At 34.1% G+C, this 7105-nt stretch overlaps 1 long non-coding RNA gene across 1 annotated transcript; it reads right to left on the bottom strand.

Annotated features, from left to right (window-relative positions):
- Nucleotides 1-203: 203 nt before the first annotated feature.
- On the bottom strand, nucleotides 204-4726 carry LOC116159446. Its single transcript, XR_004142989.1, has 4 exons — nucleotides 4230-4726; nucleotides 3362-3482; nucleotides 1745-1837; nucleotides 204-698 (listed from the first exon to the last, which is right to left on the bottom strand). It is a non-coding gene; the product is annotated as an uncharacterized LOC116159446 (long non-coding RNA).
- Nucleotides 4727-7105: the final 2379 nt, after the last annotated feature.

Genomic DNA, 7105 nt, shown 5'->3' with positions numbered 1-7105 from the left:
GCTTTACAAATGTCCTGAAGCAGTTTATGTATTAAAAGTATCTAGTAGATTTCTTACAAACAAAATTCATCCTTGGGATATCCCCTCCCCAGATTATCTCTCTGTTCTTACCAAATTAATTTACCTTTACCGCGAGATCCACATATAGTACCTACCGTTTAGAAAAAATTAACCCAGGTACAAAACACAATTTTGCTTAGAAATCTTTATTCAGTTGGCTATATACACAAATACAGAAGGAATTTTATAAATCCCAATGAACAACAGAAAAATTAAAAATGTTTCAGAAAACTACAATAATCTTAATTAGTACAGCAATGGTACTTTCAGCATTGAATTGATAACTATCTATAAATTCAATGCTTTCAGTAAAGCTAGCTAGTACCTGTACATTTTTTAGTAATAAGAAATAGATTAAACGTGTAAAATGCCGCACTATAGTACAACAAAGGCAGTTTTTAACTTTCTATGAGTAAAGACACTCATCTTTTCTCTTGTCTAGATGGTTTTTAATGCAGAATTTTACGCCGGTCCATGATCTTGTGGGCAAAACATCATGTTCTTCTAAGCACTTTTCACATTGAGCTTCTCCGGGTACTAGATCTTTTTTTAATTTCTTGGTTGAAAAAACCTAAGACAGCTGATTTTTCTTCTGAAGACCATATGGCGCGCTACTAGAGATTTATGCTGGAGTTTACCTGTAACATTAACATGATGTTAGATAAAATTTAACATTTGTATCTCACCAGAATCAAATAATGAAATAGTAAAATGATGAAAATAAACCTCTCGTCAGGAAAGATTGCCGGTCACAAAACACTTGAGCTGGGTCTACAATCGAGGTTTTTCTAAAAATGTAAGCGACTTCCGGGATAGTATCGTGTCAATGTTGAACAAAAAGACTTTTCGTTCAACATTGGCACGATCCTATTCCGGAAGTCGCTCGCATCTTAAGAAAAACATAGACAAGGTGTGCTGTGACCGGCAATCTTTCCTGGCGATAGTTATACAGGGTGGTGACTTGCGTCGCGCATCATAGGGATTTCAATGTAAAATTCATAACATGCCATTATTGGCTCCCCAAATTATTTTAGACCAAAAATGTATTAAGGTTTTTTATAGACAACAATTTTTTACGTCAATCAACCGCGTTAGTTTCCAATTTTTTACATAATGAAGACAGAAAATTGGAAAAATAAAACCCGCATCTTTTTCAATAATCTGTGATGCCATGGAATTTTATAATACAAAAACTACAATATCCGTCATGCCATGGAATGTCTGCTATAAAACAAATCAAATTCTATCAAAAAGTATTATATTTAGAACAGCGAATTCAACATAAAGAAAGACCAAATGACTAAAAACGGTTTCCTAATATAACAATTTACAATAAATGTTCGAATAAGTCACCATTAACTGCAAGGCAGTAACCAAGTCAATCATAAAATCCATTTCGAACTACTGCTAATTGATAACTGGACATCTTTTTGTTTTAGAAAATTCCATGGCATCGCAGATTATTGCAAAAGATGCGGGTTTTATTTTTCCAATTTTCCGTCTTTATTATGTAAAAAATTGAAAACTAATAAGGTTTATTGACGTAAAGATTTTTTTTCTACAAAAAACTTTAATACATTTTTGCTCTAAAATAATTTGGGGAGCCAATAGTTGCATGTTATGAATTTTACATTGAAATCCCTATGATGCGTGACGCAAGTCACCACCCTGTATATAATTTTACCTTTTGTATTTGGTTTTATCAAATCTATCTCCTCCATAATTTCCCCTGTAGTCTGTATTGGTGCGATTCGGTTTTCTTCAGGATTTAGGGCATCTGTAAGACACATATGATATAAATATACTATCGCGTTGGGATAGATGCAATCACATACATCCACGAAAAGGATGCAAATCATATACACAGTGACCAAGGTAAGGATGATGGGAAAATTGGAAACCATAAGAGATACACAGTCGGATAATTAGAAAAAAGTTGAGTATTTTAGGGCTTAGTAAGATGTTTTTAAAATTCAGATATCTGATCAGTTCCAAAGGTATTCGACAGAAACCGAAATTAGCCGTATTCGTTTTTATTTTTGTCTGGTCCTGTTTAAAAAGATATCAAAAAACAAATAACCTTCCTCATAGGCATATCATGAACTTGATATTTTTATGTGAACCTGAAAGTACATACTGTTCGAGTAGCATTTTTTATGGAGAATACAATGAAGTATGGGACAATTATCATTCAGAAGAACCATCAATGAATTATTTTGACATTTTGTCAACCCCTACTACACCAAAATGTTAACACATAATATTAATAACAATATTTTTAACAAGCATTTTTTCTGACATAAATAATAAACAACTTTTATTATGTTGGTGTAGTAGGTCATTGACAACATGTCAAAATAATTCATTTATGGGTCCTTTAAATGACATATTGTCCCATACTTATTGTATTCGCCATACAAAATGCTACTCGATACAGTATGTACTTTTTCTAGGTTCACAGAAAAATATAAAATTGAGGATGTGCCTATGAGGAAGGTTATTTGTTTTTATAATGGAGATGTGCAGATAAAGCTCATTTTTTTAGACCGAAATAGGGTTCTAAGGGGAGGAGGCGGTATGGCTCTTTATACACAAACATTTAAAGACCGCCTGGCATACATTCAAAATCCTCCGACACTCTATTCTGCAGATTTTTCCTTTCAGAGTACTTTCCTCCGACAAACAGTTTTCGAGACATTCGCTCTTAAAGTTTAGACATCACCAATGGATATATTTCTTGCAGACGTTCCAATCGCCCTTTGTGAGAACCCTCTTCCGACAATCCGTTCTGAAGATATAAGGGAATATATCCGATTACGATAAGAGGTCGAGGAGGAGGTCTATGGTTGGTAGAAATTAATTCCTTTCGTTGATACCTTTCATTAAAGTACCATGAAGGATAAAACCAGTTCCACTCCCCCCCCCCTTCCCCACCACTGTCTTTTGATAAGAGGACAGGAAGAAGGGCAGTAGTTGGTAGAAAGCGGTTCCTTTCGTTGAGACCTTTAATTAGAATACCATGAAAGACAAAATTAATTAATTAATTTCTAACTCCCCCCCCCCCACAACCGCCGGCCCCATCCCCCACTGATAACGAAAAAGAGTCGCGCGGGGAAGTTATAAGTATGTACAAAGCAATCTATTTGAATGATACCTTTAAGTTATGCACGTTTTACTATCAAAAACAGCATCTCAGGAAATAATTCATGCCCCCCCCCCCCCTTTAGACAGCGAAATTTTATAGTAAAAAATTCCAGGACCAGGGAAATTTTAGGACACAAATGAATTCGGAAATATTTACCTTGACAACGTTCGATGTCTTGAAGATCATATTCATCCTGGATGCTGTCTTACGGATGGACGGGATTTTTGAGCATCGACAAAATTCTAACTGATCTTCTCGGCATTGTTCCAAAAAAATACTGCAAAAATTATAATTAAAATTTGCATTGGAATTGGTGATAATTATAACATTATGGGGAAGCTAAATTTAAAAAACGAATCATTACAATGGAATGGTCATAACCAAATTAAACTTTAAATCTGTCATTATAGAGGGTGTCCGGTGTTGAACAGGTTATGCATCCGTAGGGACATATTTATTTCTTTATATCGAAATATTTTCTCCCCTAATTAATTTAGAGCAAAGTTGTAAAAAGGTTTCTTGTCGCTTGAACAATAAATTCTGCGTCTGCTCATGCCCTCATTTATTATTTTTAAAATCGGGAAACCGGAAAAAATATATAAATGAGAATTAGTATGTATTTGCCTAAAAAACTAATTTTAGTATTCAATACTTTCAATGGACGAATGATTTATCACTAACATCACTCGTGCCGTGAAATCATTGAAACAAAAATTAAATTTCCAATTATCCTTTTAATTTATAACTTCCTTAATTTCTCCGATTTACCACAACAACAAATTACAAATGGGCACATCAATAGACGCAGAAATTTACAATCGACAAAAACGGTATTTACAACTTCAGTGTAAAATATTTAGGGAAAAAAATGTTTGGATATAAAGGAATTACCATCGATATGCCTATGGTGCGTAAACCAATTCTACACCCTGTATACTTCCGCATAAACTTTTCATGGGGCTCCTGTATTGTATCGAAAGCACATCGTAATCGTAGTTCGTAGTAACTTTATGTCTTCACCTACCTTACAGTCCTTTAGATATTAATTACCACTTATCATCCAATGTCAATGACATTACGTTACGTAAGTACGCCACAACACAACTCCCCGCCAAAGACCCGAATGAAGGAAAAATTGTAAAATGAAGCTGAGAACGTTCGTCTTATCTGTGATGCGATGCACTTTCTGCCAAGGCCAACGGAAATTCCAATCTGAAAGCCTACACTTACAATTTTATTTCCTACACTTATAATTTTATTTACAAAAACAATGAAACGAAGATGTGTATACTGTATACTTGCAAAACTGTACAATTTGGCACAAAAAAAACTCATTTATTTATTCACCATTTTACTTCATTGCAAATTGAAAATCATACCTACCACGGGGCACGGACGATGGGTTCTTGTTTCTAAATTTCTTATATGATTGACTATTGGATTAGCAATGCTATAGTTACTCAATGCTTATTACTTATATTTAATTAACAAGACGATAAAGAGATTAACCTTTTACCAAAGATCATAATATGATCTTTGCTTTTACCATTATGTCCCATTATCATCTTGTGAAAAACGGGCGGATGGCGTTCTATTACGTACCGAACTAGCTAGAGCTTGAAATATTAAATATTTACAAAATAAATTTGACTGACGGCAAAATGGCAAAATTGTTTTTTGAATTATTAAAAAAACTAAAGTTGTCCAACTTACGTAAAAAATCATTTTAAAATGACAGAATTCCTATTAGGCAAATTTTTCTTCGACAAAGTGTCACCAAACTCGTAGGTAAAATATTTTAGGTTCCCAGGCGATATAGCGGGAACCCAAAATGACAAAAACGAAATTTGAGTGGGTTCAAAACAGACGCGCCTTTTTAGGTTGCACAAGTTTGTATAAGATTTCGGTGTACTGTAGTTTTCTCGGACGATGGGCGTCGTTTTTTGAATTATTAAAAAAACTAAAGTTGTCCAACTTATTTAAAAAATAATTTTAAAATGACAGAATTCCTATTATGCAGATTTTTCTACGACAAAGTATCACCAAACTCGTAGGTAAAATATCTTGGGTTCCCAGGCGATATAGCGGGAACCCAAAATGACAAAAACGAAATTTGGAGGATTCAAAACAGACGCGTCCTTTTAGGTTGTACAAGTTTGTATAATAAGATTTCGGTGTATTGTAGTTTTCTCGAACGATGGGTGTCGTTTTTTGAATTATCCAAAAAACTAAAGTTGTCCAACTTACTTAAAAAATCATTTTAAAATGACAGAATTCCTATTAGGCAAATTTTTCTTCGACACAGTGTCACCAAACTCGTAGGTAAAATATTTTAGGTTCCCAGGCGATATAGCGGGAACCCAAAATGACAAAAACGAAATTTGGTGGGTTCAAAACAGACGCGCCTTTTTAGGTTGCACAAGTTTGTATAATAAGATTTCGGTGTACTGTAGTTTTCTCGGACAATGGGCGTCGTTTTTTGAATTATTAAAAAAACTAAAGTTGTCCAACTTACTTCAAAAATCATTTTAAAATAATAGAATTCCTATTAGGCAGATTTTTCTTCGACAAAGTGTCACCAAACTCGAGGTAAAATATCTTGATCTCCCAGGCGATATAGCGGGAACTCAAAATGACAAAAACGAAATTTTGGTGATTCAAAGCAGACGTGCCCTTTTAGGTTGTACAAGTTTGTATAATAAGATTTCGGTGTATTGCAGTTTTCTCGAACGATGGGTGCCGTTTTTTGAATTATCCAAAAAACTAAAGTTGTCCAACTTATTTAAAAAATCATTTTAAAATGACAGAATTCCTATTATGCAGATTTTTCTACGACAAAGTATCACCAAACTCGTAGGTAAAATATCTTGGGTTCCCAGGCGATATAGCGGGAACCCAAAATGACAAAAACGAAATTTGGAGGATTCAAAACAGACGCGTCCTTTTAGGTTGTACAAGTTTGTATAATAAGATTTCGGTGTATTGTAGTTTTCTCGAACGATGGGTGTCGTTTTTTGAATTATCCAAAAAACTAAAGTTGTCCAACTTACTTAAAAAATCATTTTAAAATGACAGAATTCCTATTATGCAGATTTTTCTACGACACAGTGTTACCAAACTCGTAGGTAAAATATTTTAGGTTCCCAGGCGATATAGCGGGAACCCAAAATGACAAAAACGAAATTTGAGTGGGTTCAAAACAGACGCGCCTTTTTAGGTTGCACAAGTTTGTATAATAAGATTTCGGTGTACTGTAGTTTTCTCGGACGATGGGCGTCGTTTTTTGAATTATTAAAAAAACTAAAGTTGTCCAACTTACTTAAAAAATCATTTTAAAATAATAGAATTCCTATTAGGCAGATTTTTCTTCGACAAAGTGTCACCAAACTCGAGGTAAAATATCTTGATCTCCCAGGCGATATAGCGGGAACTCAAAATGACAAAAACGAAATTTTGGTGATTCAAAGCAGACGTGCCCTTTTAGGTTGTACAAGTTTGTATAATAAGATTTCGGTGTATTGCAGTTTTCTCGAACGATGGGTGCCGTTTTTTGAATTATCCAAAAAACTAAAGTTGTCCAACTTACTTAAAAAATCATTTTAAAATGACAGAATTCCTATTATGCAGATTTTTCTACGACAAAGTGTCACCAAACTCGTAGGTAAAATATCTTGGGTTCCCAGGCGATATAGCGGGAACCCAAAATGACAAAAACGAAATTTGGGGGATTCAAAACAGACGCGCCTTTTAGGTTGTACAAGTTTGTATAATAAGATTTCGGTGTATTGTAGTTTTCTCGAACGATGGGTGTCGTTTTTTGAATTATCCAAAAAACTAAAGTTGTCCAACTTACTTAAAAAATCATTTTAAAATGACAGAATTCCTATTAGGCAAATTTTT

Source organism: Photinus pyralis, unplaced genomic scaffold, assembly GCF_008802855.1.
Source record: "Photinus pyralis isolate 1611_PpyrPB1 unplaced genomic scaffold, Ppyr1.3 Ppyr1.4_LG1, whole genome shotgun sequence".
In the NCBI taxonomy this organism is placed as follows: Eukaryota; Metazoa; Arthropoda; class Insecta; order Coleoptera; family Lampyridae; genus Photinus; species Photinus pyralis.
The sequence above is the reverse complement of the archived record's forward strand: the minus strand, read 5'-3'. Positions and strand labels throughout refer to the sequence as shown.